The sequence below is a fragment of the Sapajus apella genome, unplaced genomic scaffold (assembly GCF_009761245.1).
Source record: "Sapajus apella isolate SASKATOON/1434 unplaced genomic scaffold, GSC_monkey_1.0 scaffold2, whole genome shotgun sequence".
In the NCBI taxonomy this organism is placed as follows: Eukaryota; Metazoa; Chordata; class Mammalia; order Primates; family Cebidae; genus Sapajus; species Sapajus apella.
This window is the reverse complement of record NW_022436942.1, coordinates 19,330,710-19,351,908: the sequence shown is the minus strand read 5'-3', so window position 1 is coordinate 19,351,908 and position 21,199 is coordinate 19,330,710. Positions and strand designations below refer to the sequence as shown.

Below are 21,199 nucleotides of genomic sequence, written 5' to 3'. Positions count from 1 at the left end.
AAAAAGAAAAAAAAAAAAAAGAATTTCTTTTTTTCTGTCTCCTTTTTTTTTTTTTTTTAAAAAAAACAGGGTTTCACCATATTGGTCAGGCTGGTCTCGAACTCCTGACCTCAGGTGATCTGCCCGCCTCAGCCTCCCAAAGAGCTGGGATTACAGGCGTGAGCCACTGTGCCTGGCTCACAAAAAGAATTTCTAATACAAGGAACAAGTTAGATGAATCTCAAAGACATTACGCTGAGTGAAACTCAGTCTCAAAATGTTATACACTGGCCAGGCACAGTGGCTCACATTTATAATCCCAGCACTTTGGGAGGCCAAGGCAGGTGCACTGCTTGAGCCCAGGAGTTTGAGACTATCCTGGGCAACATGGTGAGACCGTATCTGTACTAAAAACACAAAAATTAGTTGGGCATAGTGGTGCACACCTGTAGTCCCAGCTACTTGAGAGGCTGAGGTGGGAGGATTGCTTGAATTCGGGAGGCAAAATTTTGTACCAGCCTGGGTGACAGAGTGAGACTCTTGTCACAAAAACTAAACAAATAAACAAAAAATTACATACTATGTGATTCCATTTATATGACATTCTGAAAAAAAAGACAAAATTATAGAGACAATAAACATATTAGTGGCTGCCAGAGTCTGGGGGTAAGTGAAGGGAATGAACTACAAAGCGCAAAAGGTAACCATTTGAGATGAGGAAAATATTTTATATTTGGATTGTGATGGTGGTTACAAGATTATAAATGTTAGTAAAAATTTACAGAACTGTTCACCTAAAAGGGTGAGAGTTACTCTATGTAAATTATACTTGATAAATGAGACTTTTATTATTTTTAATAAATTATATTTTTTATCAGAGATGGAGTCTTACTATATTGACCAGGCTGGTCTTGAACTCCTGGCCTCAAGCGATACTCTTATCTTGGCCTCCCAAAGTGCTGGGATTATAGGCATGAGCCACCGTGCCCAGCCAAATGAGACTTTTAAAAATAATAAGTGAGGATAAGCAACGTGTAGAGTCATAGATTAAATAAGAATAGAATACTGATGATTATTAAAGGTATATGAGGGAGTTCATTATAATATTATAAATTTACTTTTTATGTTTGAAGTTTTTCATTAAGAAAAAAGGGAGGGTCAGAAGAAACAACAAAAGAGACTAAGAAGAAATGACCAGTGAGAAAAGACAGTATAGTGGTTTGGAAGGCAAATGAAAAAGCAATTTAAAGAGGAGAAGGTGATGCACTCCATCAAGTACTGATAGGCCAAATGAAATGACAATTTTTATCTGATTACTGGATTTAGGAATAGGCAGTGGTATTGAAAGCCTAACTGGAGTAGGTATAAGAAAGAAAAAGAAGATAAATTGGGGATAGCCAAGAATAGACAACTTCTTCAAACAACTTTGTTGTAAAGTGAAACTGGCTGATGGAGAAAGGAGAAGACAAAAGAGGAGTTTTTATAAAATGGGAGAAAAAAAAATTTTTTTTTTTTTTGAGACAGGGTCTTGCTCTGTCACCCAGGCTGGTACAAAGTTACTCTGTTAAAGAATCATTTACAAAATCCAAATATTGTATGAAAAGACCTCCGGGACACATTAAGTGATAAAAGCAAGGCTGGGTGTGGTGGCTCAAGCCTGTAACCCCAGCACTTTGGGGGGCCAAGGTGGGTGGGGTGGATTACCTGAGGTTAGTTCAAAATCAGCCAACATGGTGAAACCCCATCTCTACTCAAAATACAAAAAAATAGCTGGACATGGTGGTAGATGCCTGTAATCCCAGCTACTTGGAAGGCTGAGTAAATGGAGGTTGAAGTAAACCGAGATCATGCCACTGCCCTCCATCCTGGGCAAGAGAGCAAGAATCCAACTCAAAAAAAAAAAAAAAAAAGTAATAAAAGCAAGTTACATTTGCCAAAACCTTTTTGAGAACTTGTGGAGTCTAGATACTGTTCTAAGAATTTTACTTTCTATTTTTTAATTTTTTTTATTCACTCTGTCACCCAGGTTGGAGTGCAGTGGCAATAGTAACTCACTGTAACCTCAAGCTCCTGGGCTTAAGGGATCCTTCTGCCTCAGCCTCCCAAGTAATTTGTACTACAGGCACACATCACCACAGCAGTCTAATTTTTGTTTTTTGTTTATTTTTGGCAGAGAAAGGATCTTACTTGTCCAGGCTAATCATCTCAAACTTGTGATCCCAAGCAATCTTCAGCCTCCCAAGTGCTGAGATTACAGGTGTGAGTCACTTTGCCAAATCTACCCTAAGCACCTTATTTATTAATTTTTTTATTATTATTTGAGACAGAGTCTCACTCTGTTGTGCAGGCTGGAATGCAATGGCACAATTTCAGCTCGTTGTAACCTCTGCCTCCTGAGTTCAAGCAATTCTCCTGCCTCAGCCTCCTGAATAGCTGACATTACAGGTGTGAGCCACCACACCTGGCTATGCTTTGAATTTTTAGTAGAGATGGGGTTTTGCCATGTTGGCCAGGCTGGTCTCAAACTCCTGACCTCAGGTGACCTACCTGCCTCGGCCTCCCAAAGTACTGGGATTAAAGGTGAGAACCACTACACCCGGCACCACTGCACGCCAACCTAGGCAACAGAGTGAGAACCTGTCTCAAAAAAAAAAAAAAAAAAAAAAAAGACACTAATCTATGTGCTATCCATGCCAAATGTGAAACAATTACGCCAGAAGACATCTAGCTAGCATACTACATATATGGAGAATGTGGTAAGAATCCACTAGGGGCTGGACATGGTGGCTCATGCCTGTAATCCCAGCACTTTGAGAGGCTAAGGCAGGAGGATCACTTGAGGCGAGGAGTTCAAGGCTGCAGTGGTCTCAAAAAAAGAAAAAAAATCCACTATGATGAGAGATGTTTCATCCCAAGGGGAAAAAAAAATCTCTTTTTCCTGTTATTGGTAGTTCTGATGGTTCTACATTTTTTTCTGTGGAGTCAAACGGTACCAAAATATATAACTGTATGTGGAAAAGTGAGAAACAGAAATCAGCTTGGCACAGTGGCTCATACCTATAATCTCAACATTTTGGGAGGCTGAAGCATGAGGACTGATTAAGCCAAGGAGTTCAAGACCAGCCTGGGCAACATAGCAAGAGCGAGACCTCGTCTCCCTTGTCATTATTAAGAAATAAAAAAAGAAGGCCAAGTGTGGTGGCTTATACCTATAATCCAGGCACTTTGGGAGGTTAAGACAGGAGGATCACTTGAGCTTGAGGGTTTAAGAGCAGCCTGGGCAACATAGCAAAACACTGCGTCTACAAAAAAATAGGGCCGGGCACAGTGACTCACACCTATAATCCCAGCACACCACTGCACTCCAACCTGAGCAACAGAGGGAGACACTCTGTTCCAAAAAAAAAAAAAAAAAAAAAAAAGGAGAAACAGAAATCAAGTATTAGCTGTTTTTCCATTTTCATTTGTATATAAATTGTTAATATAAATTTGGGTATATAAGGCATTAATGTAAGTCAAAATGTTTCAGTGGACAAGTTTTAGGAGTTCAAGTTTAATTATAAATAAACCTGTTGAATTATTCTGGATAATGCCAGAATTTGGATTATTTGAAAATCAAGTAAATTTCTTACTGTTGGGAACTAAATAGTGTCTGCAGCATTTTTATCATGCAGTTAATTCCATCTATTTACTATATTTTTCTAATTCAGTTGTCCTACATCCAAGTACATGTTCTTAATGCTGTCTGTCTTCTGTGCTGTTTCTCTAAGTTTGCTATTAAAATACGTTAAAATTAGCCAGGAACAGTGGCTCACACCTGTAATCCCAGCACTTCAGGAGACTGAGGTGGGCAGATCACCTGAAGTCAGGAGTTCGAGACCAGCCTTACCAACATGGTGAAATCCTGTCTCTATTAAAAACTCGCCAGATGTGGTGGCACACGCCTGTAATCCCAGCCACTCAGGAGGCTGTGGCAGAAGAACGCCTGAACCTGGAAGAAAGAGGCTGCAGTGAGCCAAGACTGCACCACTGCATACCAGACTAGGCAACAGAGGAAGACTCTGTCTCAAAAAAAATTTAATTAATTAATTTAATTAAATACATAAAACTAATAAATAAAATAATCCAACTTCAATAACAACAATTAAAAAGTGGAAGAAGACTGTGTTGAAACTAGGTGTTGGATTCATTGAAGTTTAAAATTAAACTATTCTCTATTGTTTCTTATGTTTAAATTCCCATAAGAAAATTTTTTGTAAAGAAAAAGAAAGCTTACATGAGTGAAGAGAGATGAAACCTTAAGATAAACTTCGGAGGAGACTTTAGCACCCCATTATCAATATTAGACAGATATAATGAGACAGAAAATTAATAAGGATATCCAGGACTTGAACTCAGACCTGGACCAAGCAAATCTAATAGACATTTACAAAACTCTCCACCCCAAATCCACAGAATATACATTCTTCTCAGTACCACATCACGCCTACTCTAAAACTGACCACATAATTGGAAGTAAATCACTTCTCATCAAATGCAAAAGAATGGAAATCATAACAAACAGTCTCTCAGACCACAGTGCAATCAAGTTAGAACTCAGAATTCAGAAACTAATTCAGAACCGCACAGCTTCGTGGAAACTGAACAACTGGCTCTTGAATGTTGACTGGATAAACAATGAAATGAAGGCAGAAATAAAGATCTTCGAAACCAACAAGAACAAAGACACAACATACCAGAATCTCTGGGACACATTTAAAGCAGTGTCTAGAGGAAAATATATAGCAATAAATGCCCACATGAGAAACAAGGAAAGATCTAAAATCGACACCCTATCGTCAAAATTGAAAGAGCTAGAGGAGCAAGATCAAAAAAACTCAAAACCTAGCAGAAGACAAGAAATAACTAAGATCAGAGTAGAACTGAAGGAGATAGAGACACAAAAAACCCTTCAAAAAATCAATTAAATCCAGGAGCTAGTTTTTCGAAAAGATCAACAAAATAGACCAATAGCCAGATTAATAAAAAAGAAAAGAGAGAATAATCAAATAGATGCAATAAAGAATGATAAAGGGGATATCACCACAGATTCCACAGAAATACAAACCATCACCAGAGATTATTACAAACAACTCTATGTACATAAACTAGTAAACCTGGAAGAAATGGATAAATTCCTGGAAACTTGCATACTCCCAAGCCTAAACCAGGAAGAAGTCGAAACCCTGACTAGACCAATAACAAGGGCAGAAGTTGAGGCAGCAATTAATAGCCTACCACCCAAAAAAAGCCCAGGTCCAGAAGAGTTCACAGCCGAATTCTATCAGACATACAAAGAGGAGCTGGTACCATTCCTTCTGAAACTATTCCAAACAATCCAAAAAGAGGAAATCCGTCCCAAATCATTTTATGAGACCAACATCATCCTGATACCGAAACCCAGCAGAGACTCAGCAAGAAAAGAAAACTTCAGGCCAATATCCATGATGAACATAGATGCAAAAATCTTCAGTAAAATACTGGCAAACCGATTGCAACTTCACATCAAAAAGCTTACCCACCATGATCAATTAGGCTTCATCCCGGGGATGCAAGGCTGGTTCAGCATACTCAAGACTATAAATGTAATTCACCACATAAACAGAACCAAAGACAAAAACCACATGATTATCTCAGTTGATGCAGAGAAAGCCTCTGACAAAATTCAACAGCCCTTTAAGCTAAAAACCCTCTATAAACTAGGTATTGATGGAACGTACCTCAAAATAATAAAAGCTATTTAGGACAAACCAACAGCCAATATCATACTGAATGGGCAAAAACTGGAAGCATTCCCTTTGAAATCTGGCACTAGACAAGGATGCCCTCTCTTACCACTCCTATTCAATATAGTACTGGAAGTTCTAGCCAGAGCAATCAGGCAAGAAAAACAAATAAAGGGTATTCAAATAGGAAAGGAGTAAGTCAAATTGTCTCTATTTGCAGACGACATGATTGTAGATTTAGAAGACCGCATTGTCTCAGCCCAAAATCTCCTGAAATTGATAAGCAACTTCAGCAAAGTCTCAGGATACAAAATCAATGTGCAAAAATCATGAGCATTCCTATACATCAATAACAGACTTAAAGAGAGCTAAGCCAAGAACGAACCGCCATTGACAATTGCTACAAAGAGAATAAAATACCTAGGAATACAACTAACAAGGAAGGTAAAGGACCTCTTCAAGTAGAACTACAAACCACTGCTCAATGAAATAAGAGAGGACACAAACAGATGGAGAAACATTCCATGCTCATGGTCAGGAAGAACCAATATCGTGAAAATGGCCATACTGCCCAGAGTAATTTACAGATTCAATGCTATCCCCATCAAGCTATCAATGACCTTCTTCGCAGAACTGGAAAAAACCACCTTAAACTTCATATGGAACCAAAAGAGAGCCCGCATAGCCAAGTCAATTCTAAGCAAAAAGAACAAAGCTGGAGGCATCACACTACCGGACTTCAAACTATACTACAAGGCTACAGTAATCAAAACAGCATGGTACTGGTACCAAAACAGAGACATAGACCAATGGAACGGAACAGAGGCCTCAGAGGCAACATCACACATCTACAACCATCTGATTTTGACAAACCTGACAAAAACAAGCAATGGGGAAAGGAGTCCCTGTTTAATAAATTCTGCTGGGAACACCGGCTAGTCATGTGCAGAAAGCAGAAACTGGACCCCTTCCTGACATCTTACACTAAAATTAACTCCAGATGGGTTAAAGACTTAAACATAAGACCTAACACCATAAAAACCCTAGAAGAAAATCTAGGCAAAACCATTCAGGACATAGGCATAGGCAAGGACTTCATGACTAAAACACCAAAAGCATTGGCAACAAAAGCCAAAATAGACAAATGGGACCTAATCAAACTCCACCCCTTCTGCACAGCAAAAGAAACAGTCATTAGAGTGAATTGGCAACCAACAGAATGGGAAAAAATTTTTGCAATCTACCTATCTGACAAAGGACTGATATCCAGAATCTACAAAGAACTAAAACAGATTTACAAGAAAAAAACAAAAAAGCCCATTCAAAAGTGGGCAAAGCATATGAACAGGCACCTTACAAAAGAAGACATACGTGAGGGCAACAAACATATGAAAAAATGCTCATCCATCACTGGTCATTAGAGAAATGCAAATCAAAACTACATTGAGATATACCATCTCACGCCAGTTAGAATGGCGATCATTAAAAAATCTGGAGACATCAGATGCTGGATAGGATGCGGAGTAATAGGGACACTTTTACACTGTTGATGGGAGTGTAAATTAGTTCAACTATTGTGGAAGACAGCATGGCAATTCCTCAAGAACCTAGAAATAGAAATTCCATTTGACCCAGCAATCCCATTACCGGGGATATATCCAAAGGATTATAAATCATTCTACAATAAGGACACATGCACATGAACGTTCATTGCAGCACTGTTTACAACAGCAAAGACTTGGAACCAAATGCCCATCGATGATAGACTGGACAGGGAAAACGTGGCACATATACACCGTGGAATACTATGCAGCCATAAAGAATGATGAGTTCGTGTTCTTTGTAGGGACATGGATGAACCTGGAAACCATCATCCTCAGCAAACCGACACAAGAACAGAAAATCAAACACCACATGTTCTCACTCACAGGTGGGTGTTAAACAATGAGAACACATGGACACAGGGAGGGGAGCAACACACACTGGGGTCTGTCGGTGGGGAAATAGGGGAGGGACAGCAGGGGTTGGGGAGTTGGAGAGAGACAGCATGGGGAGAAATACCAGATATAGGTGATGGGGAGGAAGGCAGCAAATCACACTGCCATGTGTGTACCTATGCAACAATCTTGCATGTTCTTCACATGTACCCCAAAACCTAAAATGCAATTAAAAAAAAAAAGAAGATAAACTTCCAAAACTTCTCCCATATGTGGATGGTAAATAAAACTACAACAAATGGTTGGGTGTGATGGTTACCCTCTAATCCTAGCTACTTGGGAGGCAGAGACGGGAGGACACCTTGAGCCCAAGAGTTCAAACTGCAGAGAGCCAGGATTGCACCACTGCACTCCAGACTGGACAACAGAACAAGACCTCACTCAAAAAATAACCAAAACCAAAAACAATCAACTACATCAAATGTCTAAAGAATAAACTCATGCCTGTAATCTCAATACTTTGGGAGGCCGAAGCAGGAGGACTGCTTGAGCTCAGGAGTTCAAGACCATCCTGGGTAACATAGGAAGACCCTATATTTACATAAAATTTAAAAATTAGGCCGGGCACGGTGGCTTATACCTGTAATCCTGGCACTTTGGGAGGCTGAAACAGGTAGATCACGAGGTCAGGAGTTCAAGATCAGCCTGGCCAAGATGGTGAAACCCCATCTCTACTAAAAATACAAAAATTAGCCCGGCGTGGTGGCATGTGCCTGTAATCCTAGCTGCTCAGGAAGCTGAGGCAGAGAATTGCTTGAACCCAGGAGGTGGAGGCTGCAGTGGGCCGAGATCACGCCACTGCATTTCAGCCTGGGCAACAGAGACTCTACCTCAAAAAAAAAAGAAAAGAAAAAAAAAATTTTTTTTTTTTTTTAATTAGCTCACATGTGGTCCCAGCTACTCAGGAGGCTGAGATGGAAGGACCGCTTGGGCCTAGATGGTTGAGGCTGCTGGTGATTCTGACGGGCAAAATTTACTTATGTGTTCAATAAGACATAACCTGAATTAAGCAATAATTAAGACTAAAAAACAATAGTGTTCATTCATATCAACAGGATATAAAAGGAAGCAATAAGTAAGGCCTGCGGCTGGTGAGTACTGAGGGAGTATGTGCCATTTCTATAGCATGTAGCAGATGGAGAATTCATAAAGAAAATGTCAGCATTTCATTTTAGCAAGACTTTCTACTTCTCCCCACTGAGAGATTTTCTCTAGGTAAAGCACGAAAACTAACAGAAACTGATTCCCAGACCTTCTACTCACTAATTGCCTAACAGGCGAACTACTACTCTACCTGTCTGAATGTCATATATAAAATGGGGGTAACTCTGTCTTGCAAGACATTACAAAAAATAAATTTTTAATTAACTGCACTTAACAAATTGCAGTTAGTACTGTTATTACTGAGTTTATATGAAAGAAAGTCATCCATTATAGTCAGGAAGGACATAAGGATGCTCACCATCACCATCTCTATTCATTATTGAATGCGAAGGCTTAGACAAAAGCAGTAAGACATAAAAACAAAGAAGGTAGCCGGGTGCGGTGGCTCACGCCTGTAATCCCAGCACTTTGGGAGGCCGAGGCGGGTGGATCACGAGGTCAAGAGATAGAGACCATCCTGGTCAACATGGTGAAACCTCGTCTCTACTAAAAATACAAAACATTAGCTGGGCATGGTGGTGCGTGCCTGTAATCCCAGCTACTCAGGAGGCTGAGGCAGGAGAATTGCCTGAACCCAGGGGGCGGAGGTTGCGGTGAGCTGAGATCACGCCACTGCACTCCAGCCTGGGTAACAAGAAAGAAACTCCATCTCAAAAAAACAAACAAACAAACAAAGGAAGGTATAATTAGAAAGAAACAAAACTTTCCTAAGTTTAACCAATGTAGCTGTCTAGTCCCCAAGAAAATCTAAATACCAAACATTTAGCACTTAAGAGTTTAGCTGAAATGAAGATCAGTGAACCCAAATTAACAGTGTGTCTATATTCTAACAACAGAAAAAGGAAATACGATAATTAACAAAACTACTTAGGGCATGGGAGGCTGAGGCAGAAGAATTGCTTGAACCCAAGAAGCGGAGGCTGCCGTGAGCCAAGATGGTACAACTGCACTTCAGCCTGGGCAAGAGGGCAAGACTCCATCTCAAAAAACAACAGCAGCAGCAACAACAACAACAAGAAAACTATCTAGGGAAGAAAGATCTTTAATGAAAAACTTATGAAATGTTATTGAAGGGTATAAATAATCCAAACAAATGGAGTCAGAGACCACATCTCTGGCTAGAAAGACTCAGTATTGCAAAGCCAGTTCTACCATGTTAATCTTTAAATTCAATTCCATTCCAACAAGAATGTCAATGGAGTTTAAATAAGATGAATAAGATGGGAAAATCTGCCAACTAGGCTTTTTTATTTTTATTTTTTTTGAGACGTATTCTCACTCTGTCACCCAGGCTGGAGTGTAGTGGCATGATCTCACCTCACTGGAACCTCTGCCTCCCAGGCTCAGGTGATTCTCCTGCCTCAGCCTCCTAAGTAGCTGGGACTACAGGCACACACCACCACATCAGCTAATTTTTGTACTTTTTGTAGACACAGGGTTTCACCATGTTGGCCAGGCTGGTCTCAAACTCCTCAAGTGATCCACCCGCCTCAGCCTCCCAAAGTACTGGGATTACAGGCATGAGCCACTGCTCCCAGCAGGCTTCTTATACAGTAATTAAGACATGTGGGAATTGAGCAGATCAATGGGAAAAGAACAGAGATCCTGTACATGCCCCCAAACTTGATTGTATTAAAGGCATAATTAAGATTCAATAGCAGAAGTTTTAGGGCAACTAGTTATTCATATAGAAAAAAATTAGAGCCCTATTCACATCATACACAAACCTAAATTTCAGGTAGATTAAAGATCTACACATGAAAAGTAAATCCTTAAAACTTTCAAAAACAAATATACGAGATTCTTAATGACCTCAACATAGAGAAGGATTTCTTGGGCCGGGCGCAGTGGCTCATGCCTGTAATCCCAGCACTTTGGGAGGCCGAGGCGGGTGGATCGCGAAGTCAAGAGATCAAGACCATCCTGGCCAACATGGTGAAACCCAATCTCTACAAAAAATACAAAAATTAGCCGGGTGTGGTGGCACGGGCCTGTGGTCCCAGCTACTCAGGAGGCTGAGGCAGAAGAATCACTTAGACCCAGGAGCCGGAGGTTGCAGTGAACCTAGATTGCGCCACTGCACTCCAGCCTGGCAACAGACCAAGACTGTCTCACCAAAAAAAAAAAAAAAAAAAAAGGTTTATTGAATAAGAATTAGCACAAACCAGGAAAAAAAAAAAAAGACTGAAACTTTTGAAAACTTCTATACAATTTTTAAAATTCATAAACAGTTAAAAAAAAATAAGCTACAGGGCCGGGCGCGGTGGCTCACGCCTGTAATCCCAGTACTTTGGGAGGCCGAGGCGGGTGGATCGCGAGGTCAGAGATCGAGACCATCCTGGTCAACATGGTGAAACCCCATCTCTACTAAAAATACAAAAAATCAGCTGGGCATGGTGGCACGTGCCTGTAATCCCAGCTACTCAGGAGGCGGAGGCAGGAGAATTGCCTGAACCCAGGAGGCAGAGGTTGCGGTGAGCCGAGATTGTGCCATTGCACTCCAGCCTGGGTAACAAGAGTGAAACTCCGTCTCAAAAAAAAAAAAAAAAATAAGCTACAGACTACAAGTTTTTTTGTGAAACATACATATAGGACAAATAATTGGTACATAAATAATTACAAACCAACAAGAAAAAGACAAATAAGTAATTAGAAAACTTGGCAAAGAGTAAAAATTAGAAACCCAAATGACTACTACTAAAGAGAATTTCACCTTCTCCTAGGAATTAGGAAAATACAAATTAAAACCAAAAATTCCATGTCACACCAACAGACCATCAAAAGCCTTTAAAAATTAATGTCTTATAATACCAGGTACTGATATATCAATAAATCGTTCATTTTAGAGTTATATACGACTGTATAGATAAAGCCCAATTTTATTCATTTACGTGTTGAGGAATATCTGAGTTGTTTACAATTTTTAATTTATTTTTATTTTTTAGATATGGCGTCTTGATATGTTGCTCAGGCTGGCCTCAAACTCTTGGACTACAGGGATCCTTCCACCTCACACTCCCGAATAGCTAGGAACTATAGGTGTGTGCCACCATACTGAACTATTTCCAATTTTTTACTATTGCAAATAGAGCAAGTACAAAAATTAACATATAAATCTTGACATGGTCATATGGATTCATTTCTCTTGCAAAAAGATGCAGAGGTAGAATGGATGTCTCTTGTGGTAAGAATATGTTCATTTTTGTTGAGACAGAGTCTCACTCTGTCACCCAGACTGGAGTGCAGTGGTGTAACCTCAGCTTACTGTAACCTCCACCTCCTGGGTTCAAGCAATTCTCCGACTCAGCCTTCTGAGTAGCTGGGATTACAAGCGTGCGCCACCATGCCCTGCTAATTTTTGTATTTTTAGTAAAGACAGGGTTTCACCATGTTGGCCAGGCTGGTCTTGAACTCCTGACCTCAGGTGATCTGCCCACCTTGGCCTCCCAAAGAGTTGGGACTACAGGCATGAGCCACTGCACCTGGCCTATTTTTTTTTAAGTCTGTTTCAAAGTGGTTGTACCATCTTACATTCTTATCAGTTACATGAGCATTCCAACTGCTCCGCAGTCTCATCAACATTTGGTATGGCCTGGCTTTTTGTTTGGTGGGGGTTTGTTGTTGTTGTTTTTGAGACAGAGTCTCACTCCGTCATGCAGGCTCGAGTACAGTGGCGCGATCTCAGTTCATGTAACCTCTGGCTCCCAGGTCCGAGCGATTCTCATATCTCAGCCTCCAGAGTAGCTAAGACCACAGACACAGACCACCATACCCAACTAATTTTTTTGTATTTTTAGTAGAGATGAGGTTTCACCATGTTGGCCAGGCCGGTCTTGAACTCTTAGCCTCAAGTGATCTGCCTGCCTTAGCTTCCCAAAGTGCTAGAATCACAGAAGTGAGCCACTGCACCCAGTCTGCATTTTCTTAATGACTAATGTTGAACATCTTTTCATGTGCCCATTTGTCAACCCCATATCTTCTTTGGCCAAGTGTTTGTTCACATCTCTTGTCCATTTTTTAAGTGGGCTGTCTTCTTATTGATGAATTCTAAGAGCTATTCATATTTCTACATGTGAGTATTGTCTAAAACTTACATTTCCTGCCAGTCTGAAACGTGCCTTTTCATTTTCTCAACAGTCTTTAAAAGAGAATTTTATTTTTGAGACAGGGCCTTGCTCTATTTCCAGGCTGGAATGCAGTGGCATAATCACAGCTCACTGTAGCCTTGACCTCCCAAATTCAAGCAATTCTCCTATCTCACCCTCCTGAGTAGCTGGGATTACAGGCGTGTGCCACCAGGCCAGGCTAGATTTTTTGTTTGCTTTTTCTTTATAAAGACAGGGTTTCACCATGTTGCTCAGGCTGGTCTTGAACTCCCAACCTCAGGTGATCCACCCGCCTTGACCTCCAAAGTGCTTAGATTACAGGCGTGAGCCACCACACCGGGCCTGTTTGCTTCTTCTTTAGAAGAGACAAGGTCTTGCTATGTTGTCCAGGCTGGCCTCAAACTCCTGACCTCAGGCAATCCTTCCACCTCCACCTCCCAAAGTACTGGGATTAAAGGCATGAGCCACCACACCCAGATTTATGATCCATTTTGAATTAATTTTTTGATGATGTAAGTTTGAAAGTTTTAATATGGTTATCCAATTGTTTAAGAATCACTTCTTAAAAAGTCATCTTTCCCACTGAAATGACTTGGCAACTCTGTCAAAAATCAACTGACATGTATATTTCACATACCATTTTAATTAATGAACTTTTATAATAAGTCTTGAAATCAGGTAGTTTAAGTCTTCCAACTTTAGTCTTCATTTTCAAACTGGTTTTGTCTATTTTAGACCCTTTGTACCTCCAGACAATTTTGTCAATTGGGATTGTACTGAATCTGTGGACATGGGAAGAATTTTAAAATCTGAAGTCTTCTGATCCATAAGCAATGTTTTGATCAATAAACAATGGTATTGGCTGGGCACGGTGGCTCACACCGGTAATCCCAGCACTTTGGGAGGCCAAGGCGGGTGGATCACAAGGTCAGGAGTTCAAGACCAGCCTGACCAACATGGTGAAACCTCGTCTCTACTACACATACAAAAATTAGCCAGGCATGGTGGTACATACCTGTAATCCCAGCTACTCCGGAGGCTGAGGCAGGAGAATGGCTTGAACCCAGGAAGCAGAGGTTGCAGTGAGCTGAGATTACGTCACTACACTCCAGACGGGAAACAGAGCGAGACTCCATCTCCAAAAAAAAATAAAATATTCAAATAATGGTATTGCATGTGTCTTGTCAAATTTAGCCCTGAGTATTTAATATTTTTGTGCTATTTGTACATGTTATGTTTTACCGATTTCAGATTGCTCCTACCAGCATATAAACATATAATGGATTTTTACATACTGACTTTGTAATCTGCAACCTTCCTAAATTTTCCTAGTTGCATAGATTTTATGATACTCTACATACATGATGCTATCCTCTGTAGCGGGAAAACTGTTTTTCCCTTTTCAGTGTTATGCCTTTTATTGTTTCCCCCCACCCCCTCACTTTGTACACTGACCAGACTCATCAATATTATATTGAAAAGAATCAGTAGCCGGGCGCGGTGGCACGTGCCTGTAGTCCCAGCTACTCGGGAGGCTGGGGCGGGAGGATGGCTTGAGCCCAGGAGTTCAGGGCTGTAGTGCGCTATGCCCATCAGGTGTCCGCACTAAGTTCGGCATCAATATGGCGACCTCCCCGGAGCGGGGGACCACCAGGTTGCCTAAGGAGGGGTGAACCGGCCCAGGTCGGAAACGGAGCAGGTCAAAACTCCCGTGCTGATCAGTAGTGGGATCGTGCTTGTGAACAGCCACTGCACTCCAGCCTGGGCAACATAGCAAGACCCTGTCTCTAAAAAAAAAAAATAAATAAATCAGTAAAAGCAAATACCCACGCCCTTTTCTTATTCTTAGGGGCAGAGAATTCAGTATTACCATTAAGTATTATATTAGATGTAGGTTTTTCATAATAGCCTTCTATCAATTGAAGACATTTCCTTCTCATTTATTCAGAGTTTTTAACATGAGTAAAGCCTAAATTTTCTTGTTTTAACCCAGTGGTTCTCAAGGAAGCTACATTTTGTCAAACGCTTTTTCTGCTTCTATTGAGATGATCATGGGTTATTTTTTCAGTTTGTTAATAGAGAATTACATTGGTTGAATTCTGAATGTTAAATGAACCTTAAATTCCTGTGATAAACCCTACTTGATCATGATGTATTATCCATTTTACATATTGTTGGCTTTGATTTACTAATTAAACTAATTAATTTACCTGTAATCTCAGCACTTTGGGAGGCAGAGGTGGGCGGATCACCTGAGGTGGAGAGTTTGAGAACAGCCTGATGGACATGGAGAAACCCCATCTCTACTAAAAATTACAAACAATTAGCCAGGCATGGTGGTGCTTGCCTGTAGTTCCAGCTACTAGGAAGGCTGAGGCAGGAGAATCACTTTAATCTGGGAGGCAGAAGTTGCAGTGAGCCGAGATTGCGCCACTGCACTCCAGCCTGGCGACAGAAGAGAGACTCTGTCTAAAAAGAAAAAAAAACAACACTGGCTCATGCCTGTAATCCCCACACTTTGGGAAGCTGTAGCAGGAGGATCATTTGAAGCCGGGATTTCAAGAGCAGCTTGGCCAACAATGCGAGATGCTGTCGCTACAAAAATTAAAAACTAGCTGGGTGTGGTGGCATGCACTTGTAGTCCCAGCTACTCAGGAGGCTGAGACAGGAGAAGCACTTGAGCCCAGGAGTTCATTATAACATTCCAACCTGGGTGACAAAGTAAGGCCCTCCAAAAAAAAAAAAAAAAAAAGCTAAGAAAGGCACACCTATAGACTCTAATATGACTTGAGGAAAAAGAGGTCATCATATGACAACTAAAGCAAAACGAAGATGAAGGATCTAAAGCTAGAGAATTTAATGCCAGCAAAAGATAGTTTGATAATTTTAGAAAGAGGTTGGGTTTTAAAAATGTCAAGATAACAGAAGCGGCAGCTTTTGCCAAGCAAGAAGCAACAGATGAGTTTCCAGACATCATTAAGAAAATCACTGAGAGCCTGGGCAACGTGGCGAAACCCTGCCTCTATAAAAAATACAAAAATTAGCCAGGCGCAGTGGTGCAGATCTACAGTCCCAGCTACTCGGCGGCTAAGGTGGGAGGACTGCTTGAGCCTGGGAAGCAGTGGTTGCAATGAGCCATGAGCACGCCACTGCACTCCATCTTGGGAAACAGAGTGAGACCCTGTCTCGAAGAAAAAAAAAAAAGGCAAAACAGTCAAACATAAATTATATGTATTTCTATTTCTGTGGAGTTACACCAAGTGTGCCTGCCTCTCTTGCCTCTCCTTTCCCCTCCTCCCCTCTTCCATCCCTGAGACAGCAAGACCAACCCCTCTTCTTCATCTTCAGCCTACTCAGTAATCCCAGCTACTCAGGAGGCTGAAGCGAGAGAATTGCTTGAACCCAGGAAGTGGAAGTTGCAGTGAGTGGAGATCACACCACCTCACTCCAGCCTGGGTGACAGAGCGAGACTCCATCTCAAAAAAACAAAAGAAAAAAAAAAAAAAGATCAGCGATGAACAGAAAATCTTCAGTGAGTTTTCCAGATCTGTGGGATTACAGTTTTCACTAAACTCAAAAAATTTCAGCCATTATTTCTTCAAATATTTGCCTTTCTTCCCACTTTCCTGAGACTCCAATTACACGTTTTTAGACTGCTTGGTATCGTCCCACTGCTCACTGATACTCTTCACTTATTATTTTTTTGTCTGTCTACTTTTTATTTAGAGACAGGCTCTCTTTCAGTTGTCCAGGCTGGAGTGCTGTGGTATGATCTTGGTTCACTGCGGCCTTGAACTCCTTGACTCAAGTGATCCTCCCACCTTGGTTTCCCAAAGTGCTGGGATTATGTGTTGGTGTGAGCCAATACACTTAGTCTTTTTTCCTACGTTACATTTTGAGTAAGTTTCGTTTGCTATGTCTTCAAGTTCACTAATTTTTTTCTTCTGCTGTGCCTATCTGCTGTAAAAATCCTGGGCACTATATTTCTCATCTCAGGCATTGAGGTTTTCATTTTTAAAAGTTAGATTTTGGTCATTTTTATATCTTCCGTATCTCTACTTAACATTCATTTTCTGAATCATTTCTGGGTCTATTTCTATTGACTGTTTTTTTCCTCATTATGGACTGTATTCTCTGATTATTTGTATCCCTGATAATTTGTGACCAGATACCAAATGTAAATTCTACATTGTTGGTTGCTAGAGTTTTAAAATATTCCTTTAACTAATTTTGGACTTTGAGACTCAGTAACTTAGAAACAGTTTGATCTTGATCTTTCTGAGGCCTTGTTTTTAATGCTTTATTAGGCCAGTCCTCTGGCAGCCTTTAGACTACAGCTAATTTGGTATCACTACTGAGGCAATATCCTTCTAAGGACTCTACTCAATGTCCCAGGTGTTAGGTGTTTCTACTCTGGCTAGTGGCCCTTTATTCCTCGACTATTCTAACTAATCCTTTCCAGAAGTCTTTCTCTGGCCTTGAGTAGTTTCTTCACACCAATGAATGGACTAGTATTCAACTAAAGCATCTATGAATGACAGGAAAGTTCAATAGAACTTTCTGTGATGATGAAACTGTGGCTACTAAGTACTTGAATTGTAGTTAGTATAATTGAGGAACTCAATTTCTATTTAAGAATCCACACATAGCTAGTGGCTACTGTATTGCACAGTGCAGGTGTAGGGGAACCCTCTGCAGATTTCTAGAGTTCTCTTTTTCTCAAGAAGCTCTTTCCTCTTAAATACTCTGCCCCACAAATTCTAGCTGCCTTGGCTTCTCATCCCTACCTCTATCTCCTCAATTTAAGATTGCCAGCTCTGTATGCATATCCCTCCCTACCTTGTGCTGCCTTCTTAGTCCCACTTGAGCCCTGATGACTGTGTGCAAAGTTAGAGAACAGTCCCCAAATCCACCTCCACTTCTGGCACCGACTGCAGAGTTTGGAGGGTCCCCAAGATCACCCTCAGGTTCTATAATTTGAACCTGAAATTCAATAATTTCGTAATTTTAACCCAGAAACTTTCTTCAGGCTATAAGGCAGATAATCATAGTACTCAACTTGTTTCTTTTCTCTCAGGAATTACTGTTCTGTGCTATTCTTTGTCCAATATCTGAAAATATTTTTTCATATACTTTGTCCAAGTATTCACTTGTTTGAGGCAGTGTCATAAATCAGCTTCTTGTTACACAGCTATTACCAGAACTGTAAGTTCTCTTCCACTTTCTAGCTTTTAATCATTATTTTTTTTTATTTCTAAAATTATCTAATTGCTCACTTTACAAACCAACCAGTCTTGCTTTAATCTCTCATTTCTTATTCTTGGTCTTTATTCACTGTTCTACTTCATTAAATATATTTTATGTTCTATATCCAATAATTCCAATACCTAAAGTTTCTGTGGGGTCTAGTTTAGTTGTTTCTGTTAACACTAGTTCACAGAATCTTGTTTCTTTTTTTTTTTTTTTTTTTTTTTTTGGTATTTTGGTTACTATTATAAGCTCATATATGTTTGTAATATATCTTCAAGAATTCTGAGGACCTACTCTTTTGGTTTTGGAGCCTTCCCGCCCCATCCCGTCTCTGTAACAGGGAGCTTCTTCCTTGTGTCTTCTCCCTTCCTTCTTGCCTATTAAACTCTCTGCTCCTTAAAATCACACACACAAAAAAATTCTTTGAAGCCAGGGTTGAGGTATATTCCACCAGGAATGATCTGAGTTTGTGTCTCTTAGGTTCCTGGGAGCATTCTATCAACTTGGATCTACTTTTTTTTTTTTTTTGAGATGGAGTTTTGTTTTTGTTACCCAGGCTAGAGTGCAATGGCGCAATCTTGGCTCACCACAACCTCTGCCTCCTAGGTTCAAGTGACTCTCCTGTCTCAGCCTCCCAAGTAGCTGGCATTACAGGCAAGTACCACCATGCCTGGCTAATTTTGTATTTTTAGTAGACAGGGTCTCTCCATGTTGGTCAGGCTGTTCTTGAACTCTTGACCTCAGGTAATCCGCCTACCTTGGCCTCCCAAAGTGCTGGGATTACAAGCATTAACCACTGCACCTGGCTGGATCTGCTTTTTTTTTTTTTTTTTTTTTTTAAATCAATGTATATATATTTAACTTTTTGAGCAGAAAATACATTTTCTTAGCTCAAAAAACTCTAAACTAGTTCCCTTCCCCTTCCTCTTAGTTAGGCCTAACACTTCAACTAGCACAGTATGTAGTAATGAATTTAACCTTGCCCAAAGAGAGGTCTGGCATTTGCCCTTAGCTCCTAGGAAGTAATGTTAAATTCTTCGAATATCCTCTTGATAACAGTCAATATACTAGGGGACTTAAGCCATGCCAGATAAGTCTACCAATATGATTTATAGTGAGAACTTTAGATTACATACTATCAACTCAACCCCAGGAAGGGCTGGAGACTGAGGTCAGCCACCTGGCCGCAAATTATATCTATGTGATGGAGCCCCAATAAAAATTCAGGATATCAAAGCTTACATAAGCTTCCTTGGTTGGCAATACTCCATGTGTATTACCACACACCGCTGACAGGAAGAGTTACACTATCCATGACTCCAATGGGAAAGGAAAACTGGAAGCTCACCATCTGAAACCCTCCTGGACTTTGCCCATATTTCTTTTGGCTGATTTTAGTCTGTCTCTTCACTGCGAGTATAATAGCTTTAGTGAGTTCTATGAGTCATTCTAGCAAATTATTCAACCCAAGAGTGATCTTGGGGACCCCTCACCAAACTCTGCAGTTGACACCAGAAGTCAGGGTGGATTTGGGGACTGTTCTTTAACTTTGCACACAGTCAGCAGGGCCAGCGCTGAAGACTTGTCTGGCATGGCTAGGGTGGGACTAAGAAGGCAGCACAAGTCATCTGGAGACTAATTTACAATCTCCTAATTCTAATACAGATGGATTAGTCAAATAAGTAACCTCAGGTAGTTTCCCTCCTAGCCTTTACTCAAGAACTTTGTCACTTACCCCGACTCTCCCATTTCCCACTTCCTATTCCTACCCCAGCATCTTAACACCATTAAATGATCTCAAGCGTCAGGAAAATCAAATGTAGCTCCACCTCTTAAAAGGTCAACAACCCTAGTTCTGAATTAAGATCTCCAAGGCAAACCGAACTCTTGTGCTAAAATGAGCTTAACAACTATGCAGATAATATGTGATTCTGGTTCTGAAAGTCATATAAAAGACTTTCATCATAAATTGATGTGAACTCAGTTTTATTAAGAGTGTAAAACTACATCATCAGGCCATCAGAGACAGACTTTAGCTCAAGTAGGCCACCATTCTAGCATGCCAGTAATAAATAAGCACTCACTTTGTTATGCAGAGAAAACTTGGGTGGCTATTTCAGAAATCTAGCATGCCTTTTTTTGTACATTCAATTTGTAGTCTGTGTCATTTTAGTCTCCAAAATATAATTTCAAGTAAGACTATAAATACTTAGAATTTTTACCACTCCAAAGGCACAAACAGAAAATCCCCAATACCTAAGATCCCTCTTTCCTACACCGTTACTCTATCATCCAACAAGTCTGCCCCAAGGTAAGATGGATGAGGGCAGTAGGAACAGTTCATAAGATTCCACAGGAAACAAGATCCTTGCTCCTGCCCTTACAATTGAAATCTGGAATTTAAAAATCTATATATGAAATTTAAAAGCAACAGAAATTCAAAATAATAAAAGAAAAAGAAGTTGCTTCATTTCTTATTTTCTCCTAAGATAACTCTGAGTGCAGGGACTGTGCTTTAAATTATAAGCACCTTCAAAACAGAAGTTTAGGCCGGGTGCAGTGGCTCACACCTATAATCCCAGCACTTTGGGAGGCCGAGGTGGGTGGATCACCTGAGGTCAGGTATTCAAGACCAGCCTGGCCAACATGGTAAAACCCCATCTCTACTAAAAATACAAAAATTAGACAGTCGTGGTGGCATGAGCCTGTAGTTCCAGCTATTCGGGAGGCTGAGGCAGGAGAATAGCTTTAACCCAGGAGGTGGAAGTTGCAGTGAGCTGAGATAGTGCCACTGTACTCCACCCTGGGCAACAGAGTGAGACTCCATCTCAAAACAAAAACAAAAACAAAAACACCCAGAAGTTTAAATAAATACAAAAGAGTACATATAAATTAATAAGAATTTAATAACCTAAATCATAGAAAGTTTCCTAAAGAA

At 40.5% G+C, this 21,199-nt stretch overlaps 1 protein-coding gene across 3 annotated transcripts in view; it reads right to left on the bottom strand.

Moving 5' to 3' along the window:
* Positions 1–21,199, bottom strand: part of R3HDM2 (R3H domain containing 2) — a 187,556-nt gene that overhangs the window by 102,435 nt on the left and 63,922 nt on the right. Inside the window, exon 1 of one of the 3 annotated variants that reach the window (XM_032289713.1) lies at positions 8,627–8,709. The exons of the other annotated variants lie outside the window; for them this stretch is intronic. The gene's annotated coding sequence lies outside the window, so the exon portion shown is untranslated. Of the gene's footprint in view, positions 1–8,626; positions 8,710–21,199 lie in introns of those variants that run through there. 3 annotated transcript variants of the gene reach the window in all.